Source organism: Pongo pygmaeus, chromosome 3 (genome assembly GCF_028885625.2).
Source record: "Pongo pygmaeus isolate AG05252 chromosome 3, NHGRI_mPonPyg2-v2.0_pri, whole genome shotgun sequence".
NCBI lineage: Eukaryota > Metazoa > Chordata > Mammalia > Primates > Hominidae > Pongo > Pongo pygmaeus.
In genome coordinates, this window is record NC_072376.2 from 155762195 (window position 1) to 155787967 (window position 25773).

Consider the following 25773-nt stretch of genomic DNA (forward strand, 5'->3'; position numbering starts at 1 on the left):
ACAACTCTTCCTTTCTCTTTATCACTTACAAATCTGCTTTACACTTGGTTGACTCACACCCCATCACCTATGACTGATTTCTAAATCATGCCTGAGATCCAACAAATTAGACTGAATCTTCCTGCTAATGTAAACCTAACCTTATAAAAAATTAATGGCATTATTTAAAATAACATTATTAGTATCTATTGAACATTGGCCAATACTACAATTTTCTTATTTTTTATTTTTTGAGACAGGGTGTTACTTTGCCACCCAGGCTGGAGTGTAGTGGTATGATCACAGCTCACTGCTGCCTCGACCTCTCGGGGGTTAGGCGATCCTCCCACCTCAGCCTCCTGAGTAGCTAGGACTACAGGTGCCCATCACATGCCCAGCTAATTTTTGTATTTTTAGTAAAAATGGGGTTTCACGATGTTGCCCAGGCTGGTCTCGAACCCCTGGCCTCAAGTGATCTGCACGCCTCGGCCTCCCAAAGTGCTGAGATTACAGGCATGACCCATTGAACCCAGCCTATAATTTTCTTATTAATTTCTGAAAAAAATGAGATAATTTTACTCATTCTTAAGGACTAAAAAATTATATGTACTATAATTCATGGAAAATATCATTTTTTCTTATTTCTAGATTATGTTGTCAATTCATGAGCAAACATTCATAATACTCTATGGCATCTATCCAGAAGTTGAGTACCTTGTAACAACTGAACAGAGATCCATGAAAGTTTAGAAATTATTAAGGAAAAAAATTAAAGATAAAATTTACTAAGTAAAAAGGGCACAGAAGTGGATGCCAAAAAATTAATACTACACAATCTTCTGATGGGCTATAGCACCAAATGCTTTTACAAAAACAGAATGAAACAAAACCAAAGCACAAATACTCATCCAATGATGGCATAAATGAATCATAAAGCATCAAAGCAGAAGTTTAGAACTCTGGCATCAGGTACAATTCCTGACAAATTACTCAAGTTCACCCACAATTCTTCATTGCCATCTCAATGATACAGAGAATACTGGAAGTAAAAATAACTTGTTACATGTAAACAGAAACTGGTTTAGAAAATAATTCAAAAATATTTTATGCCTGCACTCATACTCTTTGTACGGCAAAAAAATAGTTCTTAAACTTTCAAATTAAGTACCTACTATTCTCAGGTAAGATGTTCTAATGAAGTACCATTTTTTACCGTTAGCAAATTAAGGTCACAGAAACCCTAGGAGGTTGCTGCTGACATCTAGTGGCATACTTTTTAAAACATCAAATTCATTAAAAATATAGAGAGCTATCCCTCATTATCCGGTGGGGTATGGTTCCAGGATTCCTCTTTCCCAATGTACCAGAATATGTGGATGTTCAAGTCCCTTATATAAAACGGCATAGTCTTTGCACGTAATCTACGCACAACCTCCCAGACACTTTATATCATCTCTAGATTATAATACCTACTACAGTGTAAATGCTATGTAAATAGTTGTTATACTGCATTGTCTTTTAATTTGTATTATTTTTTATTGTCTTTTTTTTCCCAAATATTTTTGATTCCCAGTTGGTTGAATCTGTGGATGTGGAACCCATTAATATGAACGGCCAACTGTATATGTGTATATATATACATATATATATAAAATCTCTCTCTCTCTCTCTCTCTCTATATATATATATATATAATATATATATACAGTTTTCTTATTTTTTATTTTTTGAGACAGGGTCTTACTTTGTCACCCAGGCTGGAGTGCATCTCGCGTGTGTGTGTGTGTGTGTGTGTGTGTGTGTGTGTGTGTGTGTGTGTGTGATTTTCAGCATCATATATATAGAGAGAGAGAGAGAGAGAGAAGAACAAACACACATTTATGTTCAAGCATGTACTTGCAAAATCTAGTGGACATGTTACCAATTATTTGTAGCCCAGATCACTTTGTCTTCAATGATGTGATTCTCCTTCCAAAGTAATCTTAGTGCTGCAAAACCAGAAATAAAAATGAACAGATCTGCTAAAGCCTTAAAGGAACCAATTTCCTCAAAGACTTTAGTCCTTTACTGGGAATTGCCAATTCTCTGAGAGCCCCAATTCCCAAAGGCTTCTCCCCAACCCCAACAGGCCTAATTTCTTTTCAGCTTTCCAAATAACCATGACCCTACTCCATTTCCATACCTGGCATTTAAGTACTTTTAGGATCTTAGCCTAGAGAGACTCCACTATAGAGCAGAGTGTATGCTCTTGCACAAAAATGCCTTTGTTGGGTAGAGCAGGATAGATTTTTCTGCAATGATGTATGGAGTGGCACAAAGCCAGTGAGTGATAGAATTAGGCTGTCTCCCTTTGGTGAAGAGAATGTGTTCCTGCAGTGATGTTATAAATTAGTTGATTTGAATTTAGATTTTATTCTTATTAAAAAGATATCATAAGGCCGGGCGCTGTGGCTCACGCCTGTAATCCCAGCACTTTGGGAGGCCGAGGTGGGTGGATCATGAGGTCAGGAGATTGACACTATCCTGGCTAACACAGTGAAACCCCGTCTCTAATAAAAATACAAAAATTAGCCGGGCGTGGTAGCGCGTGCCTGTAGTCCCAGCTACTCGGGAGGCTGAGGCAGGAGAATCGCTTGAACCTGGGAGGCAGAGGTTGCAGTGAGCTGAGATCACACCATTGCACTCCGGCCTGGGTGACAGAGAGAGACTCCATCTTAAAAAAAAAGATGTCATAAAATCAGAGTAGGTTCTCCAGGTAGTCCTAATTAATACAAAACATAGCAAAATTATAACTTTCTTATTACAAAGAGATCTTTTAAATATACCTTCAATGGAAATCCTAGAGATTCAAGGAGCTCATTCACTCAAAATTTGTCTGCTTTACTCATAAGGAAAAGTAAACGTGGCTGGCAGAAAGATCTTTTTTACAATTATATTGAAGAAAAAAATCCATGTGTGTGTGTGCACCTTTATATATGATATCAAATTATATATATACACACACATATACATATGTATACACACAAGAATATACCAAAATATGCAAATCAGTGACAGTATAGCAGATACCACAACTAAATGTGAGTGAATGTAGCGTAGGCTGGCTAAGGGAGAAAGATAGTTGTAATATAATGAAGGTTTCAAAAAGCATCTTAAAGAGAAGTTTTAAGGTTACATAGTTTTTGGAATAAAGAAAGAAGCAGACCGGACATTCAAAGCCGAGTTTAAACCTAAGCAAAGACAAGAATGTTTGGAGTATGTGGGTTAAGAGAGACATAAATAAGGTAAGAAACATAGCTGAGGAATTGACGGAAGAACTTGAACAGTAGCAGGAGCTGATTCTAGACAATGCTATGGTTTATAGTTCTGAGAGTTTCAAACAGATAAAATATTGCACAGAAACTAATACCCAGAAGAGTTAAGAAGACCAAGAACTTTTTGCAAATGAAAAAAATCATAAAAGCCAAATTCTTAAAAACTACCATAACAGCTTCTTTTCATGTAAATTTTTCTTTAATAATTACTTTTTAATCATTTCTCCATAAAAATGTTCAATGATTTATTCTCTGATTTGCAGTTTAAATACTCATTGGGAGCATACTGTGCCTGATGTTATAACTATGTTTTTGTAAAGCATTGTATGGTATATATGAGACATAGCACCTAATTTCGGCATTGTGAGATTTACATGTACTTTTCATCACTAGCCTTAAACTATTTCTAACTCTCATTTAAATGCATGGTCATTAACTTATCAATCAACCTGCAAGTTATGATGCTGTACTTTCATTTGTTATTATAGTAGATATGCGATAAATAATAGAAAATATAATCTGTAATAAACTCTTAAAATATCACAAGATTTGTATCCTTTTAAATCTCAACATGTATCACATCTCTATCATTTCCTACATCAGATAATAAACCAAAATAAAACCAATCTGTAAACAATATATTTACAACTTATTTCTTACTGTCCTTGAACATAAGTAACCCTATACAGTAGCCTTATAACCCAGTTTCTTTTCAATTTTCAAAATTGTGTTTACAGAAAGCCTAAATATAGTAAACCTACAGTACATAAAAGAATTGCTGAATTCTTAATATGCTATTTCAATTTCCTCCAGAAAAATTCAATATATGTGAGAATAAAATTTAATATTCCTGCATAATAAAAATATAATTACAGCCATGAAATTTTCTTAATTGAAATTTGATCTATTTCCAGGACATGTAAACCTATGTAAAAATTCAACAGAATCACAGTCTCTATTTTTACATGTAATCCTACCACGGTATACCTACCGGGTATATTGAAAGATATTTTAATCTGACTAATTGAAGTTGCCTTTGTCTTTGGATGACAAAATTAAGAAAATTGTAACTATAACTTATAACCAATAACTTCACATTAAAACACTACATGAAAAGTTGTTTAAATGCCCTTTTTAAAAGAGTCAAATGTAGAACTCACAGGTATCTGCACACATAAAAGTATCTGTTAATCCAACAGATTGCATGCTGAGCCCATTGCCAGAATTAATCCTACACAAAACGAATGTGTTAGTCATCATGTATACTAAGAAAAGCTGAATGGTTCCATTTGTTTAAAAATAACATCTTCACTAGTATGTCTTAAACTTCCACTATTTAAACATTGAAATTTAAAGGCACATATTCCATCTGAGATAATAGGCAGAATGTTAGTACGTTAGCGTGTATTATCTTATTAATACGAATTTTATGAGATTACAAACACCCCCAGTTGAACAAATCTATAGGACCAGCCCAGAAAGATACTGACATAAACGTCATTTCTCCTGGCCATAGTTCTCCCATCCCTAGCTATTCCTCCATATCTCACTTCCAACCTCCACAACAACATACATATCTTGGATCATAATCACCTTGGGAGTTGTGTCATGCCAATTTTTGGCAATACACAGAATGATTCCTTTATTTTCATAATGGAAAAAAAAATTTGTTACTCCAGGTATACTGATGCTGAAAATTCTATCCCATGAATGGGAATTACTTTCTCTCACCCTAAGTCTTCCTTTGTTACATTCACTTCAAAATAAGCTTATATATTGCTTAAATAAATAAAATAAAAGCCTAAAAATGAGTATATTAGTATATACATATCTCTGAGAAAAGAAAAATTCACACAAATGCAACCTGGAGAGTCTGTGCTCTCTGCCTGCTTTATTTATATTCTAAAGCACATGGATCCCTGACCTTCCTCATTGGCTTCATCTCATTCAGGATATTTCTCTTTCTCTCTTTACTGTGCCATCTTCCATTGAGTCGCCTTCAACAAGCACTTTTCTAACATTTATCTCCCTATGCCTACATCACACAGCTCAGCTTCAACCTCTCCCACATATTGTCTAGGAATTTGATCTCTTTATAATGTCCCTATTTAGAGAGTCAAAGCTAATAGTTCTATGTAAAAGACAATCCTCAATTAACTTCATTAACCATTTAAGAATATTTTAATTTGAATTAACATTTCAGTATAGATAAAACTTGGATAGGGTGACTACCCTTAGGAAAAGAAGCTATTTTCTCAAGGGGTTTACACCTGTTTTGAAGAATTACCTAGAAGCCAGAAATATGTGGAAATATATCACATTTGTAATTCAAATTTAACAATTTATTTTTGCTCAACTGCAAATCAAAGTTCAGAAACAAGTTTTCTGCTGATGTCCATTACATTTAAATGCTACCTTTATTTCAGCACTCATTTATTTTTAGAAATTCAGCAATTTGTCAAAAATAAAACCCAGTGAATTCTAGTTAATATAAAAATATATAATACATTTCATTAATATATATGTTCATGAACGTACAGTGTCATCACATCTTCATAGCTATATAAGTAGACAGGACTCAATGGATGTCTCAGTTTCCTTCAAAATTCTAAACTGTCTGAAACTTTTCTGCAAAAATCTCTTTTGAGATAGTAGCTTTATTCATAAAACATACACACATTGTTTATCTGCAGCCGTACTCACACTTTGTGTACATGCGTATGTCATTAGAATATTTGCATGAGTTTTCATATTCTTAGAACAACATATGTAAATAATTCACATAGTGATTTGAAAATTTAGCAACTAAATATGCAATCTGTTAAGCATAATCAGGCATGCTATTCAACAACTGCATGATATAATTCAATCTTTCCAAAGAAAATATGTATTTTGTATGAGGGTGTCTTCATAAAGCTTGATGACATTTTCTAGAAATTCATACTGAAATTTTTTTGTATATTCAAAAAAATACATAAAGTCATCTGACTAATGCCAAATAAAGGCACAAAGAATCTTATCATTGTACCCTAACAAGGGTCTAATGCTGTTATTACCTATCATTTGTAAATATGATAAACTAATTGGAGTTATTTCCAAAGAGACTGCAATCTAATACTCAAGATCCTGTTTATATGTTAACATAAACTTCAAAATGGTATCAGAAAATTAACCACTACCCACAATGTTTTGAAAAGCTATTATATATCTAAAAATGTACTGTTCACTTTATCAATCTGATGATCATCGTAAGGCCTTCCCTTGGCTTTTCAGATAATAATTTACTTTTTTGATGGGTAATTCAATATCTAAAACCAATAATCAAGGAAAGCCAACTAGTTTCATGTAGAGTTATACAGACTGAAAAAATATCAATTCAAAATAAGCATTACCTTTGTCTAATTTTTCATAAAAGACAGAAGATCTCTTGCCAGGTAACACCATTTCTTTGTGTTCTATGGGAAAAGAGAAAGAAGATTAATAAAAACAACCTTTCTTTTTTCCTCTTTAAATGCTTCTTAAAGAAGATTCATTAGTAATAAAGGTCAGAGAAGAAAATCATTTAACAAAATATTCAGCTCCATTCAGCAGCTGCCTCAGGAAACACTTGCTTTAAATGCCAAATCACTTCCCCAAATGTCCTTTCTCCCTTACAGCTGAGAACGTGGGTGACTGCAGCAGATACTCAGCCCTGTTTTCTTTGCTTCTCTTTCTTCTCTCACATGTGAACAAGACTGGCACTCGAGCAAGAAAAGGCATTAGCTTCGATCATTTCAAAAGATGAGATGTAAGCCATGTCAGGACAAAACATTTACTTGGAATACAATGGACTGAAATGGAATTTAAAATTATCTAAACTGACTTTCCTTCCACTGTTAGTGAGCATGGGTTTTAAAATATTCATGAAAGTTTGGGTCTTTCCACAAAGTAATAAAATGAGGTATTGTGGGATAACTGTAAATAATTGCAGATTACCTTCCTTATGAGATGTAATTTCAGAGCTTTTCTGTGCTGCAACGAGGAGGAAAGTACATTATCGAAGTCAAAAGTTACGAAAATATATCTTATTCCCTCCCTTAACGTATAACAATCTTGAGGAGTATCCCATACAATATTTTATTGCATCATTATCTAAATGTTCAGATTGGAGGATACAAAATTCAAGCCTGAGCAATAGCTTTCCAGAAAGGACTGTCACATAGATAGGTAAGAATTTTAAATTCACCCCTTAAGAAAGTTATTTGGCTGAATAGAAGATGCTAACAGTTTAAAACAACATTGATTAATTGACTAAAGCAGTCATAAGAATAGTGATACAACTGCAATCACTACATCTCAGCAATTGTGTATTTTGGACAAATAAATTAAATTCTGTAAGTCTTCATTTTTCATCTGTAATATGGGAATGGTATTTTTTCCTATCCCCCACGGAGGTGATAAAGAACATAGCACAGTACCAAGCTAAGCATGAGAAAGCATTAGCTAATATAATATCATTATTATTATTCCTATTATTATCACTGTCCTTTAAAGAACAACAACAAAAAAGGCTTACTATTCCATTGAGAATCACTGCCCTAGTGAGCCACACAATATAATGATTAAATCATATCATACTGGACATCACCTATTTTGCCTATTGATTAATTAGACTGTGATGATGAAGGAAGAAAGAGTCCTTCTGGGTCTTTCAGGCAGGTGGGTGAAAAAGATTGAATAGCAGTATTTCAAGATTAGTAAGCTGTCAACTGCTCGACTGCAGTGGTTCCCCTTGATTTTGCTGAGAACTTTAGCTTGAAGAAGGCCTTCAAGAAATTGTGATATACTTCAAGACTCATTTAAAGCAACTGGCCCTTATCTACTCTTATGAACACTCGATCCAATTCAGAAAACACCTGGTGAGCCCCTACTGCAAGCCAACGTCTGTGACAGACTGAAGAAACCACAGCAAGCAAAAAGAGACTCAAGAAAAGCACAGTTTAGTGGAGGAAACACATCTGTGGACAAATATGTCAAGTAATTGGTGAAAATATCATCATTAGACAGTACATAGAATTTTGAAGGAGCAGAAAGTATTAAAAGAATATTCTGGAGTCAGAAAAGGATTTAAAACATAATCTTAAAAGATAAGTCAGGGCCGGGTGCAGTGGCTGACCCCTGGAATCCCAGCACTTTGGAAGGCCAAGGTGAGAGGATTGCTTGAGCCCAGGAGTTCAAGACCAGCCTGGGCAACATGGCAAGACCCTGTCTCTACAAAAACAAAAATTAGCCAGGCATGGTGGCATATACCTGTAGTCCTAGCTATACGAAAGGCTGAGATGGGAGGATCACTTAAGACCAGGGGGCAGAGGCTACAGTGAGCGGAGATTGCAGCACTGCACTCCAGCATGGGCAACAGAATGAGTTCCTGTCCCCCACCTGCCAAAAAATCAGTCAGAATAGCTGAACTGGTGCACATGGCTGACAGTCAGCACTGTTTGGTCTAAGAAAATTTCACAAAAGAGAACTCTAAAGTACTAAGCCTAACAGACAGGTAAGCAGGTATGTCTTTCCAGGAAGATGGGGTAATGCATACAAAAACTGGAAGCATAAAATAAAGGAAGTCCACATTAATGTAAGGTCCACTTACAGTGCCCATTGGGAGTCTTCTCAATTTCTTGTTAAAATGCTCAGAGGATGTCAAAGAAGAGAAACATTAGTAACAGCACTGGGAGTAAAATGGACAAAATATAAAGTGGCATTTCTAATAGCTGAGCCCTGATTGGGCTTGACTAAGAAACACTGGTTCAGACTCAGAACCTCACACTGTATATTTTGAAAGAGTACAGCATATATGTCTTCTAAATAAAGAAATTAGGAAGAAACTTTGATTCATACCAACAACAATCCCTAACTCCAGGTGCAGGCATCAAGTAGACAAAAATCTGCATAACATCTGTTGTGGGTTAAATTATGTACTCCCAAAAGATACGTTGAAGTCCTACCCTGAATATGATCTTATTTGGAAAGAATCTTTATGCAATTAAGATGTAAATTAAGATGAGGTTATGCTAGAATAAGGTGGCCCCTTAATCTAGTATGACTGGCAACCTTATAAGAAGAGATGAGACAGAGGGATGGACATACATGGAGAAGAGAATGCCATGTGAACACAAAGACACACACAAACAGAGTGCCATATGACAAGACAGGCAGAGATTGGAGTGATAAATCTACAAGCAAAGGAATGCCAAGGACTGCCAGCAACATCAGAAACTAAAAGAAAGGCATCAAACAGATTCTCCTCTAGAGCCTCCGGAGAGAGCAGGGCCCTGCCGACACGTTGATTTTAGATTTCTAGTCTCCAGAAATGTGACACTAAATTTCTCTTGTTCTAAGCTACTCCATTAGTGGTGATGTGTTATGGCAGCCAAAGAAACTAACAACATGTGTCTTTGGCCAACCAGAATCAGGCTTCTATCTAGACTCTGATCACTTAGAACTTATTTAAAAAAAAAATCTTATGGTTACTTTAATTGGTAGTCCTCAAACTTTTTGGCACCAGGACAATTTTTTCTAAAGATGGGGGAGGTGGAATGGTTTCCAAATGAAATCATTCTACCTCAGATCATCAGGTATTAGATTCTCATAAGGAGCACGTAACCTAGATCCCTTGCATGTGCAGCTCACAAGAGGGTTCATGCTCCTATGAGAATCTAATGCCGCAGCTGATGTGACAAGAGGGGGAGCTCAGGCAGTAATGCTTGCTTGTCCACCCCTCACCTCCCACTGTGTGGCCCAGTTCCTCACAGGCCACAGACAGTTACCTGTCCACAGTTTGGGGGTTGGGGACCCCAGCTAGCTCATCAAACACATTCTCAATTTAGAAATCAGAACACCCAGCTGCACATGACAAACTGACTTACAGTTTTAACAGTTTCCTGTAGCTAGAATCTGCTGCAAATGGGAGCCAATAGCCAATGGAAAGGAATTTGTTGGTCCCTATTTTTCCCCCATGTCCTTCTTTTCCAGCTAGTGAACCTTGGATCCTGATGCCTCTGGAATATAGCAGTGGAGTGAAAAAGGAAAGGTGAGGAAACAAGAGGTAAATGAAGCAGGAAAGTGCTTACTTTCCGCTCACTAAGCAAGAAGGCTCCCTCTTTGGGGCAGGCGCAAAGTTGGTTCTCTCCCCGTTTGAGCTTTCCATGGTTCTTCAGTAATCCTCACCTCCAATCACTGGAGACCTTTCACCTGTACTATGCTTGATGCAGGTCATACTGTCTCACTTTGTTACTTACTCCATCCACAGTCACTAGTCAGCTGAGACCAGTTCAGTTGCTGGGAAGCCTTAAGGAAATACCTAGGACAACTTCATGACAGCTCTTTCATATTCGTGGCCCACCTCTCTTCCAGAGGAATCTAACAACCCCTGAAAAACAGATGAATCCCCATTCAGAATCTTTACTTTGCTGTACCATAAGCTGCTCACCACCTCATCTTTGGTCTTTGAATTAATCAGAAACCAGTCCATTGTCTCCACTAAAACCTCAAAACTTCAAGAGATACCTTTTAAACTCCCTAGAGAGTCTCCTTGAAGAGCTCTTTCTAGTTCTGAGGGGGAAAACACCCTACACCATCACTCCTTGTGTATATTTCGAGTACACCTTCAGTTCACTCCATAAAATCTTCCTTTCATCTCCAGATCTCCAAGCCCTTTTGGATTGGAAATGTAGGAGGTATCTACCCAGTTCTTACACTCCCACTAGGGAATTTCTACAAGGTGATCTGGTTTATAAATCACATTAGTATCTGATGATAGCTATTGCTTTAAGGGGTCAAAGTTTTCCAATTTTACATCATATGATATTAGTTTTTCACAATTTGTGTTTTAAGAAACTCATGGGGAAAACAGCTAAAAATTATACAATATGTCTTCTGGATATACTATTTTTTTAAAGATGTCCTATACATTCCATGAATTTTACATTGTTCTTCAACATAATCTCTGTTATTCAGTCAAGCAGAGTGTCTAACAGCTGCCACGTTGTTCTATCCCAGTTCCATTCTTCAGGTCTGTTCCTTCTGCTTGTGGTTCAATTCTTACTTCCAGCACCTTCCAAATTTACTGCCCTGTCAAAGCTTTAAGGACAACTTCTCCAGAAAGTGATCTCCAGGTACTTTGGACTCTGTTGATTTTATCATTCTTCTACCTTGTGCAGCAATTATAGTCAATGCCTATAACTTACATTGCCTTCTTGGGTTGTCTTGTGCTGTCATGTCTCCACAGATATATTTTAAGTTCTTCAAGGACAGTTGTTATAACTTGTGCCTCTCACCTTTTTCCTTTTGTGCTAAACTCAATGATCAGCATATATGGAGAAGGTACCTGTTAAGTGCAGACACAATTGCTATCTGTTAAATATCTATTAATGTAGGTAGACAGAGTTGACTTATGTGGCATAATATCCTTCCATGTCCTATGACAGAAATTTCATAGCAGTGGCATAGCAGTTGTTGCCACATCAAGTTTTTTTAAAATTTAATTTTACTGTATTTTAAGTTCCAGGATACAGATGCAGGACATGCAGGTTTGTTACTTAGGTAAACATGTGCCATGCTGGTTTGCTGCACCTATCAACCCATCCCCTAGGTATTAAGCCCCACATGCATTAGCTATTTATCCTGATGGTATCCCTTTCCCCGCCCCACTCCCCTGAAAGGCCCAAGTGTGTATTGTTCCCCTCCCTGTGTCCGTGGCCACATTACATTTAAACACTATTTGGACATGTCAGATGGAAAAGAAGCAGAAAACAAAATAACATGAGAAATATGATATGACATTATATAACAAGGATAACAAGGATGTTGTTTGGAAATATATCTGAATGCAATCCTTTTGCATTTCTCTGTGTCTGACCTCACCTTTCTGCCAGGCATAGCATTTGCCTCTAAAAAGATCAAGATTGCTACAAGATAAATAAAATTTAAAAAAAGGCAGTCTACATTTTGACGTCTGCCAATAATTCTGGATCCATATAGCAAGACAATGATCTTGATAAAAAGGCTTTTCCTGTTTCCATTACAATATTAGAATTCAGACTTAGAAAACTAGATCAAGGACTTTTGCCATGCTAAAAGAGGAGAAAAGAATATAAAAAACTACCCCAGGCTCAAGAGCATAGGCAAGAGGAAAAGAAACAGAGGAGGTCAAACATGAAGACCTCATTTCCCTTCTTTCTAAGTGAAACCCCCCACAAGAAAGTGGAATAAAGGTAATAGAAGCATTAGGACTAGCAGATGGCTTTTCAGGACATAGACTCAAAAGAACTTGAGATTTTTAGGGGAAAAAAACATCATCCAACATTTAACATGATATAGGAACACTTAGGGTGCATTAGTGGAGGACAGTCTCTAAAGAGATGAACCTGAGACAAAATTGCATCATCTCAATAGCCAACACCTGGTATCCAGGAGCAATAGAAGTTCTCAAATACCGTGAATAGGAGACAGGGGAGTGCAGGTGGACTTTGTCCCACCTAGTACCCTGTCCCAGAATGAGATCACATGAGGCCCATTATCCCCATCATCCCAAGACTATAAAAGAAAAAGCAGAAAAGGAAAAAAGTCTAAAGCACAATCATTTAGCAAAAAGTTATCTCAGTCATCCATCCCAGATAAAAAAGAACTTAAACTTCTGTAGTACAGTATCATTATTTTATAGATATAAAAACTAAAGACCAGAATGGCAGACTTATTTACTGAAGAGTATTATGCTTATGAAGACAGAGAACAGGCAATGGTTCCAGTTTTTCTAGCATCTACTCACATGCTGATGAACTATCCCACACTCTCATCTATAGTCCAGCTTTTCTTTTCACTATAAGTTAATATTATTATTCAATTAATATTTTAAAATAAAAATTCCAATTTTATTTTCACTAGAAATATCAATGAAAATAATTTTAATTCATTTCTTTTAATAAATGATGAAATACATTTAAAATGAAAATAACATTTTTAAAGAGTCCGCAGAAAACTATTAGATTTAATTAGTAAATTGAGCAATGTTACTGAATTCAGAGTTATTTTACAAGAACAAATTAAGCTACCATAATGAACAAATAAAAAATAAGAATTATAACATTTAAAAGAGAATTAAATATCTCAAATACTCAGAATAAAATCTGACAAAAGATGTTCATGATATCTACACCAAAAATCTACAAAATAGTATTTAAAGGAAATAAAGCAGACAAAAATAAATGGAGAGAGATGCATCATGCTCATACATTGGAAGACTCAATATTATAAGGATGTCAACTTTCAAATTAATCTGGATATTCATGGTAATCACAACCAAAATCCCAGTAGTCTTTTTTTAATATAAAAATTAACAAGCTAAAATTTGTACAGAAATACAAAGGACCAAGATTAGCCAAGGAAGACAAAACTAGAATTTTTAAATTGCCAGATATCAAAACTTATTATAAAACTTTTGTAATTAAGACAGTAACTGGTACAAAGACAGACAAATCATATATGAAACAAAAGAGGAAGTCCAGAAACAAACTCACACAAGTTATAACAACAAATTACACAAGTAAATTATGGCAAGTTTGACAATGTAGAACAATAGAGAAGGGGCAATTTCTTTACTAAATGGTGCTGAATGAATTATACATCCATTTGTGGGGAAAAAGTGGATCCTGACTCCTACATATACAAAAATCAGTTCCAGAAGGTTGTGCATTTACATGTTCAAAACAAAACAATAAAGCTTTTAGAAGAAAATATCTTTCCCTTTGGGGCAGACCGTGATTTCTTAAACAGAGTATAAGTGGTAACCGTCAAGGGAAAACATTAAAGTTTGACTGCATTTAAATTAAAAACTTCTGTTTATCAAAAGATGCCAAGTAGAAGATGAAATGACAAGCCATGGAGTATAAAAAGAAACCTGCAATACTCAGAATATATACAATAAACTTTTATAAATCAATAAGAAAATGAGACAACTGAATAGAAAATTGGGCAAAAGTCATAAATATAAACTTCACAAAAGAAGGCTTTCAAATTTTCAATAAACATCCTAAAAATCCCTCACCTTTATTAGTCTTTTGGCATGTAAGCTAAAATTACAATGAGATATCACTATAAGCAGACAAATGAGGCTGAATTAAAAAAAAGGTAATAGCAAGAGTTAGCAAGGATGTGGAAGAATGGTACTGTCATATCCTGCTGGTAGGGGTAGAAATTCATGTAATTATTTTGGAAAAGAGTTTGGTAGTATCTCTCCTTTGGTAGTATCTCACCCTATGGCTGTGCAATTCCACTATAAAAGTTGCTGAATATTATGTACAAGAATATTCTCAGTAGCACTATTCGCAATAAGAATAAACTGGAAATAACCCAAATTTCCATAAACAGTAAAGCTGATTAATAAATTAAGATATATTCATGCAATGAAATGCTATGCATTAATGAGACTGAAGAAGCCCTGATTACATGAACAATATGAATATCACAAACCATGTTAAAGAAGGAAGTCACACGGAAAAAGTATCTACTATAGGAAAACATTCTGTAATGGGCTCAATTGCATCCCCTCACAATTCATATGGCAAAACTCTAACACTCAGTTAGACTGTCTTTGGCAATAGGGCCTCTAAGGAGAAAATTAAGGTTAAATTAGGTCTTTAGAGTGGTGCTCTAATCTAATACAGCTGGTGTCCTTGTAAGATGAGAGAAAGACACCAGGGATGCATGAGCACAGGCTGTGAGGGCACAGGAAGATACTGTCTGCAAGTCAAGGTGGGAGGCCTTGAGAGAAATCATCCCTGCTGGCACCTTAATCTTGGACTTTTAGCCTCCAGAACTGTGATAAAATAAATTTCTGTTGCTTAAGCCACCCAATCTATGGTATTTTATTATGCCAGCCCTGAAAAACTAGTATACATTTATATAAAAGTGGGAGGAAACGCTCTGAGGAAGATACAGTACCTGAAAGAGGACATGAGGAGAGCCTCTGGGGTGCAGAAAATGTTCTGTTTCTTGATCTTCAGGTATATTCCTTTTGCGAAAAATGTATTGAGTTGTACACTTAAGTTTTGCTCACTTTTCCGTATGCATGTTTTCCTTCGATACACTTTTCAAGTGACATTAAGATCCAAATTCATCTGTCTATGGCCCTTAAAAAATGGGCACTATTAGATTTTGTTTCTTTGTTTGTTTGTTTTGAGACGGAGTTTCACCCTTGTTGCCCAGGCTGGAGTGCAATAGGGCGATCTCGGCTCACTGCAACCTCCGCCTCCTGGGTTCAAGCGATTCTCTTGCCTCAGCCTTCCAAGTAGCTGGGATTACAGGCATGCGCCAGCACGCCCAGCTAATTTTGTATTTTTAGTAGAGATGGGGTTACACCATGTTGGTCAGACAGGTCTCAAACTCCTGACCTCAGATGATCTGCCTGCCTCAGCCTCCCAAAGTGCTTGGATTACAGGCATTAGCCACCATGCCTGGCCGATTATTTAAATAATTCCTGATTTTAAAGGTAACCAGGAAGAAACAAGAGGGAAGAGTTCAATCTGCAGGTGTTCTTCATTAGCACTACAGGTGTGATCATTGGAGAACCCACCTTTCAGGGCTGCGCCTGAAGACAGCAGTCTTACCCTAGAATACATTTTGTTTTTAATATTTTTGACTTAGATTTCTCCTCAGTTTATTTAATCATCTTTATGTATGTTTAATTTAGCATAGAATATATGTCTATTCAATTTTAAAGCATATTTGTATACTTAACAGTATATATATTTGAGAAATTATTAAAATTTGGGCAACTTTAGCCAGGAAATACCCAGCGTCAAACTTTCAGTGCTATGCCTGACCTCTGAAATTATTTCCTTTTGTAAACACTAAATATTCTACCAATTGGGTTCCTATCTAATTTTCTCTTGCCTATTAAGTTTATGGAGCATTTTTTTTTCAGAAAAGAAAAACACAAGTAAAGCAAATGTTTGTAATTGTAGGTTTTTAGAAGTCTGCATTTAAACTTTGGAAAGAAAATACAAATAGAAAAAGAAATACAATAAATACCTCTTTGTCTCTTTCTACAAGCAATAAGATAGAAAAAATTTTACTGAATTATAATTATACTTAAATCAATCATCAATAATGAACAACCACAAAGGTAATGATCAAGGCCCAGGAATTTAAAAATATATGCTTAATCCATGCCAGAAGAAAGGAAGAAATAAAATAACAAAGACAACAAAGCTAAGTCCCATGTTTAAAGCACATGGAGAAGCTGAATCCTAAGAATAATTCAAGTCTACCATTACTTTTTAAATGTTAATAATCAGATTTTTACCTAGTTGATGACAACATCCTTCTCTAAATGATATACTCTGTCAATGATAATTTCATTTTCTTAATCATAATTTTTCACTCCCTATTGTTTATTTAAATAAATAACCCCATTTTTCTCCCATAGAGAATTTAGCAGCAACATGGACTCAAGAAAGCTTCTATTTATTTATTTGTTCATTTATTTATTTTTTGAGACTGAGTTTTGCTCTGTCACCCAGGCTGGAGTACAGTGATGTGATCTCGGCTCACTGCAACCTCCATCTCCCGAGTTCAAGCAATTCTCCTGCCTCAGCCTCCCGAGTAGCTGGGATTACAGGCTTGTGCCACCATGCCTGGCTAATTTTTGTAATTTTTAGTAGAGATGGGATTTCAACATGTTGGCCAGGCTGTTCTTGAACTCCTGACCTCAAGTGATCTGCCCACCTCAGCCTCCCAAAGTGCTGGGATTACAGGTGTGAGTCACCATGCCTGGCCAGCTTCTATCTTCTGAGAACTAACTATCCTTTAAATCTCTTAGTCTTAAATTTTTAGAAATAACATTATGATCATTATTGTAATAATAAAACTAATCCTTCAGTACTGCCAAACAGAAGCCAGACATTGCTCTAAGTTTCTGTCTTGCATATTAAATACTCATAACAACCTTCTTGGCTGATTACACTATTATCCCCATTTTATAGATGAGTAAGCTGAAGCACAGTTTGGTTACCATGTTGCCCGAGCCACAGCCATCGAAGAAAGGTAAGATTTGAAGGCAGGGAGCTGCCACAAACCCCGATCCTTTGACTTCTCAGCTGAGCTAATGTGCGGCAGTTCTTTCCACACGTGCACCTGTTACTCTAACACAAATTCTGTCCTTATGTCTTATTATTGGAATGTATTCTTACTTCTTACTGTGAAATTTCTCATTTTACTTTAAATGTATGTCCCCCACAAATTCTATTCTTTGTATGCCTTTGCTATTTTCTATATTTTCATGCATTCATTAGAATTTTAAACATATTATATCTTTAATTTAAAGTAGTTATCACCTAGGAGTTTAAACAAATTTACGTATATCATTCTATACATTGCAACACACAGACACACACACACACACACACACACACACACACATCCACCACTATTCTCTGAATTGCATTTTAGGTATTTTATTACATATTTTCTTATCTTCTATGTCACACCATTGCCAAAGTCAAATTCTGAGAGTCTAGATCTCTTATACTCAAATGGTGATCCATAAACTGCAGCATCACCATCACCTAGAGTTCGTTAGAAATACAGAATTCCAGGCTCCACCCCAGACCAGCTGAGTCAGATTCTTCATTTCAACAAGTGTGCCAGATGATCAGAAGGAATATTAAAGTTTCAGAAACTTGCTTTAGATGATATAGTGCTCTAAACTAGGGCTTTCTTAATTCTTCCTTCAACTAATTTATTTCCCTAATTTCTATGAAACTTATTCTTGTAATTTTTTTTACCACTAAGTGTTCTAGTCTGTTATAATTAATAATATGGAATGCTTCACTCCCTTATCAGCTTTCCTGCCTGGAATATTATTTAATTTTACTGAGTTAATTATTGAGACCTTAAAACAGAAGCTTCTCCTCTTTTATTTCATTGAGCAGTGGTTTGTAGCTCTCCTTGAAGAACTCCTTCACATCCCTTGTAAGTTGGATTCGTAGGTATTTTATTCTCTTTGAAGCAATTGTGAATGGGAGTTCACTCATGATTTGGCTCTCTGTTTGCCTGTTATTGATATATAAGAATGCTTGTGATTTTTGCACATTGATTTTGTATCCTAAGACTTTGCTGAAGTTGCTTATCAGCTTAAGGAGATTTTGGGCTTAGACGATGGGGTTTTCTAGATATACAATCATGTCATCTGCAAACAGGGACAATTTGACTTCCTCTTTTCCTAATTGAATACCCGTTATTTCCTTTTCCTGCCTGATTGCCCTGGCCAGAACTTCCAACAATACGTTGAATATGAGTGGTGAGGGAGGGCATCCCTGTCTTGTGCCAGTTTTGAAAGCGAATGCTTCCAGTTTTTGCCCATTCAGTATGATATTGGCTGTGGGTTTGTCATAGATAGCTCGAAATAAAAGAGGATACAAACAAATGGAAGAACATCCCATGCTCATGGGTAGGAAGAATCAATATCATGAAAATGGCCATACTGTCCAAGGTGATTTATAGATTCAATGCCATCCCCATCAAGCCACCAATGACTTTCTTCACAGAATTGGAAAAAAACTACTTTAAAGTTCATATGGAACCAAAAAAGAGCCTGCATTGCTAAGTCAATCCTAAGCCAAAAGAACAAAGCTGGAGGCATCACACTACTTAACTTCAAACTATACTACAAGGCTACAGTAACCAAAACAGCATGGTACTGGTACCAAAACAGAGATATAGACCAATGGAACAGAACAAAGTCCTCAGAAATAATGCCACATATCTACAACTATCTGATCTTTGACAAATCTGACAAAAACAAGCAATGGGGAAAGAATTTCCTATTTAATAAATGGTGCTTGGAAAACTGGCTAGCCATATGTAGAAAGCTGAAACTGGATCCCTTCCTTATACCTTATACAAAAATTAATTCAAGATGGATTAAAGACTTAAATGTTAGACCTAAAACCATAAAAACCCCAGAAGAAAACCTAGGCAATACCATTTAGGACATAGACATGGGCAAGGACGTCATGTCTAAAACACCAAAAGCAATGGCAACAAAAGCCAAAATTGAGAAATGGGATCTAATTAAACTAAAAAGCTTCTGCACAGCAAAAGAAACTACCATCAGAGTGAACAGGCAACCTATAGAATGGGAGAAAATTTTTGCAATCTACTCATCTGACAAAGGGCTAATATCCAGAATCTACAATGAACCCAAACAAATTTACAAGAAAAAAGCAAACAGCCCCATCAAAAAGTGGGCGAAGGATATGAACAGACACTTCTCAAAAGAAGACATTTATGCAGCCAAAAGACACATGAAAAAATGCTCATCATCACTGGCCATCAGAGAAATGCAAATCAAAACCACAATGAGATACCATCTCACACCAGTTAGAATGGCGATCATTAAAAAGTCAGGAAACAACAGGTGCTGGAGAGGATGTGGAGAAATAGGAACGCTTTTTCACTGTTGGTGGGACTGTAAACTATTTCAACCATTGTAGAAGTCAGTATGGTGATTCCTCAGGGATCTAGAACTAGAAATACCATTTGACCCAGCCATCCCATTACTGGGTATATACCCAAAGGACTATAAATTATGCTGCTATAAAGACATGCATATGTATGTTTATTGTGTCACTATTCACAATAGCAAAGACTTGGAACCAAGCCAAATGCCCAACAATGATAGACTGGATTAAGAAAATGTGGCATATATACACCATGGAATACTATGCAGCCATAAAAAATGATGAGTTCATGTCCTTTGTAGGGACATGGATGGAGCTGGAAACCATCATTCTCAGCAAACTATCTCAAGGACAAAAAAACAAACACGGCATGTTCTAACTCATAGGTGGGAATTGAACAATGAGAACACATGGACACAGGAAAGGGAACATCACACACTGGGGCCTGTTGTGGTGTGGGGGAAGTGGGGAGGGATAGCATTAGGAGATATACCTAATGTTAAATGACGAGTTAATGGGTGCAGCACACCAACATGGCACATCTATACATACGTAACAAACCTGCATGTTGTGCACTGTACCCTAAGATGTAAAGTATAATAAAAACAAAAAAAAAGAAGCTTCTCTTCTTATAAACATATTAGATTCCAAGGGCTGTCTGCAAAACTAGTTGTTTGAAAGGTTCTGTATTCCCCATATGTGTCTACAAATGCTATCAGTTGGAAATAATACACAGAACTGACATACTTTAGCTCCAGTGCATAGCCTTGTAAATGTCTATGAGAGTTCCTAAGTTAAAAGATCAGTAGTAGAGGAGCTACTATTTTCTCAAAATCCTGTGTGATTTTATACTATCTGCTGTATTCACAATGTTCATCTTAAGTCTTGTGGAAATTCTTCTCAGGTTTTCTTAGCTATCAAGTATTCACTTACGAGTTGCCCTAAGGGTTTCTTGTTTTTTGTAGAAGCTGTCCTGAAGAAGTTGCAGAAAGATGACTTAGTAGTAATACAGGATTCTTGCTTCTGGCTAAAACAATCACCATCAACAATGTCCAAAACCAAATATAATAACAAAATAAAACCCTCAAAGAGAAATACCCCTTTGAAAACCATCAAATAAACTTCAAAAACAGTAAATTAATGCAAAAGAAAATCAATCTTATTTCAGTTTTTAAATTAAGGCAAAATTCTGTGTTGGTAAGTGCTTTTCACTGTTTTAACAAAATTCTAGTACCCATATCTTGTTAGAAATTATGAAATTTCTTTATCACTTTATCTTTTTGCATTGGTTCTTGAATGATTTTCCAATATATGAGCTAAGTAGGATAAGAATATTAATTTACTTGAGTATATGGTATCAAGGAAAGTAATTGTTTAGAATTTGTCCAATAGGAAAATATGAACTGTTTGCCTATAGAATGGGCATTAGATGGTAATGAGTTAATTTTAATTGTGTCACATGTGATAACCATATCAGAGTTATGTAAAATGAATATATTTATCTCTTAGAGATTTATATTTCAGTAAATTCGATTGAAATATCAAAAAAATTATCAATGTAATATACTGGTATACACACACCACCACCACAAAATGTGAAAAGACAGAAGCACTACACACATCCCACAAAGACAGACAGAAAGAGGAACATTAAGAGCCTAGAAAAGACATCAATAGCACAGAAATTTTAGCATCAATGCAGGAGGCTCCAATAACTCATTAGGTCATTAGATTAAAAGCAATGAAAGAAAAAATAATACGTTATTTTAAGGATCCACAATGTAACTGAAATAACACATTATATTTAAGAAATGCTACGAGCACCTTTTATTGAGCCTTTGATCAAACTAATCACTTGGTATTTCTTTTACATATATATTATTGCTCTTACTCTTCACAATAACTATTGAAAAGAGACATGAAGAACACTTTTCCCATTTTCATAACATTTCTGATTTAGCCCAAAGAGGATGGAACTCTTACTAGTAGGTAGTTTATGTGCATAATGCACTAAAGCATGTATAAAACATAGTATGCAAATTTAGGTGTGCAAAGGAATTAACATTTTAAAAATTAGATAAAATTAACTGTCAGTCTTTGCCTCTATTCTTCTAGGATTCAACAATTTTGATGGAGAACATAAACAACAGAAATAATTCAGCAGAAACAAATTTTGCAATGTGGAAAGCACATAAGCACAGAAAACCCAAAAAATCTAAATTCAGAAAATAAACAATCTAAGCAAATGGAATTATAGTTGAATACTTCCATATCCCACTATCAAAGTATGACAGAAAAAGGAAACAAAAATAAAAACTACATTGTGCTCAATAAGTAGATTTATGCATCTGGCAATATAGACACTAGTAATTCTAAAACGCTCTTCTGCTTCAAAACATTTAGAAATGCTTAATAAAACACAACAAACATACTTTAAAAAGCACTTTGGAATTTTAAAAAAGTAAGGATGATCTCACAAGGGCAAAATGAAGTCAGAGTTGAAACAATGGTTAACATCCTAGTGCAAAAATTATGGGTACATTGGTGGTGTTTACTAACACTAGGATCTTGGAAACTTGGATTTTAACAGCCTTACAGGAAATAGTGGAGAAGATTTTAGGGCTTGCAGAAGATGAGCTGTTGGAGTTTATAACACTCAAAGTCCAAAAGGGTGGACAATAAAAAAAATTGCCCCTTAACAGGGGTAAGTGACAAGGGAAATATTTGTGACATTTCTGGCTTGGAGTAGCAAAAAAAGGAATTCTTCTAAAAATGCATAATCCACAATCCTTCCCCCATGGCTTTTGAACTTTGTTTTCTAGTGTTTATAAGTCCCAAAAGTCTTCCAGAAGATAAATTAACTTAAAAGAGCAAAGTAAATCCTCTTCAAAGGAATATAATCTCATCTTAGACATCTCAGGATTCCCAGAATTTTAAATAAACAAATAATAAGTTCACAATCCAAAATTACACAACCTACCCAAAAGTAAGCCTTTATAAAGGAAAGTCCAAAGAAGCAACAAACACTAGAATTAGATTGCCAAGGAATTCTGATTTTGTACAGTCAGATAACACAAAATAAAATCAGTGTGTTAAAAATCCCTAAGAGTATAAAAAAGGAAATGTATTAGGCCATTCTCGTGTTGTTATACAGGAATACCTTAGACTGGGTAATTTATACAGAAAAGAGATTTAATTAGCTTACAGTTCTGCAGGCTATACAAGCATGGCACCAATATCTGCTTGGCTTCTGGTGAGGATAGTAGTAAGCTTACAAACATGGTGGAGGGTGAAGTGGGAGTAGACACATCACATGGCAAGAGTGGGAGTAGGAGAGAGATGAGGAGGAGCCAGCCCCTTTTAAACAACCAAATCTCATGTGAACTAACTGAGCTAGAACTTACTCCAAGGGGATAGTGCTGAGTCATTCATGAGATATCTGCCCGCATGATCCAATACCTCACACCAGGTCCCATCTCCAATACTGGGAATTACATTTCAACATGACATTTGGAGAAAACACACATGCAAACCATTTACAGAAACTAAAGATATAACAAAGAAATAACAGGATATTAAAACCAATTAGAATTTTAAAAGACTAAAAGTAACTTCTAGAAATTAAAAATTAAATAAATAAATTATAATCACATAGATGCATTGAAGAAAATTAGGTACAACTTCAGAGAGGGACTTAATAAACTGAAAAATACATTTGAATCATTACATAAAACAAAGACAGAAAAAGTGATAAAACCTATGCAAGATGGAAGAGAAAATAGGAAGTTCTAATTTGTGACCAATCAGATTCCCTGAAGAAGAGAGAAGAGAGAATGGAGAGACCAGGGCCAGGCCTAGGTCATGGCAAGGGAATAGGGCAAAAAGTTTAAGGAGGCATTTACTCTTAAATTTTGTCATCTAGAAGACAAATATTAAAAAAAGAAGTTTCAATTTTCCATAATTAAATCTTCAGGTTCAGGAAACAAAGTTTTCCAAGCAGAATAAATAAAAAGAAATTTGCACCAAGAAACTAGTAAAACAGTAGAATACCAAGGACAAAGAGATCTTCTTACAGCCTGAAATAACAGATTGACTCTTGGTGCCCTACCCAGATTTCCTTCACCAAAACAGTGGACCCACACTCACCCTCCTATTGATAATTGTCCTCATATCACTGAAAATGTCTCAAAAGTTTCATACTCCCTCTAGGGACAGCCCACAGCCAAAGCATGACTTATAAAAGGATACCAAAGGTCAGTACCCTAGCATGAATGTGGGACATTTTTGTGGAACCCTCAGGTTGCAGAGCTGCTTCTGGGACCAGGCTGATCTTCTGCTAAGTTGCATCTTTAACTTGCGATTTTCCTGCTCTATCTTGTTTTTTTTTTTATTTTTATTTTTCTGATTCCAACTAACAAAACTGAGAATCTCCATCTTGAGTTGGCTCTAGTAAGTGCAAACTAAGACAATTACCAGCAAACAAATCACAAATATATCATATATCAACAGATTTTCAAAGCAATGACGGATGTCAGAAGGCTGTAGAAAAAATATAGTCTTAGTAGTGAGAAAAAAATGTCACTTAAGACTCTATTCTTAAACTATCATTTGAGAACAAAAATGAAGTAAATATATATTCAGATGAATCAAAACAAAGTTTACAACCAAATGACCCATGGGAAAGGAAATTTTAAGAAAGATTTGGGGGCAGAAAGAAAAGAATCTCAGATAAGTATGAGATATAAGAAGAACTGGAAAAAATAGTGAATAGGTAGGTAAACTTCATCAACAATAACTATTTAAAGTAATCATGTTTAATTCAATAAACAACAAAACAATGTAGAGCTAAGTGATTGTACCAAAAAAGAGGGAGGTGATAAAATTTTCGTTATAATATCTTGCAATACTGAGAAGGAGACGAGAGAGACGAATTAACTTTAGAATCCGATTATGAAAGTAATGACTCTAAGGTTAATTTCTATAAAATAGAATTCAAGTGTATTAACTTCAAACCAGCAGAGTGAACAGAAGAAAATAGAAAACCTCAATCAGAAAGAAGGCATGAGGAATTTCTGTTTCTGGCTATAACAGTAACTTGTCTTGGATTAGTCCATTCTGTACAAACGACCAAAAAGTGGCCAAAATATATTGGGAAAATATTTTCAAGCATTGCACAACATGCAGCACAAAACTGTACTTTATGAGTAACACGAAAGCTCCATAATAGTCCCAGTTATTTCTTTAGTGATAACTTTCCAACCTCAGCAAAGCAAGCTGGAATCCAAGCAAAGCAAAGGGGCCTGCAGCTCTTAGAAGGCAGAGATTAGAGTTCAAGGAAGCTGAAGTGAATGGAATATGCAAGGCAAGAAGCCAGAAAGGAAGTAGCTGCTCAGAAGGGAGGTTTCAGATATCTGAGCAGAATTCCCTGTGAGTTCTTGGCCAAGGATTGAGCTATACATGTCCAGGACAAGAATACATGAGGCATTTTAGAGAGTTACTGCTACTGATTGAGAATGCATGAGAGATGTTAGAGAAATTAGAGGTCAAGCAGTGACAGTGGATATTGGAGTTCATGTCACCCAGAGCGGAGATACCTCATTAATGCAGTCCAATACCCCAGGCAGCAAGCTGAGAAATTGGCTGCTTTATGAGTCGTGCTTTGTGTGTAGAGATAATGAGCTAAAGTAAGATATGTTTTAGATTCACCCTAACAAACTTAAAGCTAAATCTTGACAAGATCTACAGGAGACATAGAGTTCAGAGATTAAGTGAAACAGTTAGAGTGGCTTTTGACACATGTAAGGTTTTCCAAAGGTCTGCCCTAACAAAATGTATACCCTGGGATACATGAGTTCAAGGTGATCATCTACTAAACGTTTTTATCATGTATAACTGCTTATATTACCAGATTACTAGATAGGCATAAAAAAGTGACACATAGTAAAGAAAAAGCCATCAAAAGAAACTGACCCAGAGATGGCATG

General features: G+C 35.7%; 1 protein-coding gene across 3 annotated transcripts in view; it reads right to left on the reverse strand.

Moving 5' to 3' along the window:
* Positions 1-25773, reverse strand: part of INPP4B (inositol polyphosphate-4-phosphatase type II B) — an 831569-nt gene that overhangs the window by 694368 nt on the left and 111428 nt on the right. For all 3 annotated transcript variants that reach the window (XM_054486648.2, XM_063664144.1, XM_054486647.1), the window contains exon 2: positions 6686-6748. The gene's annotated coding sequence lies outside the window, so the exon portion shown is untranslated. The remainder of the gene's footprint in view (positions 1-6685; positions 6749-25773) is intronic.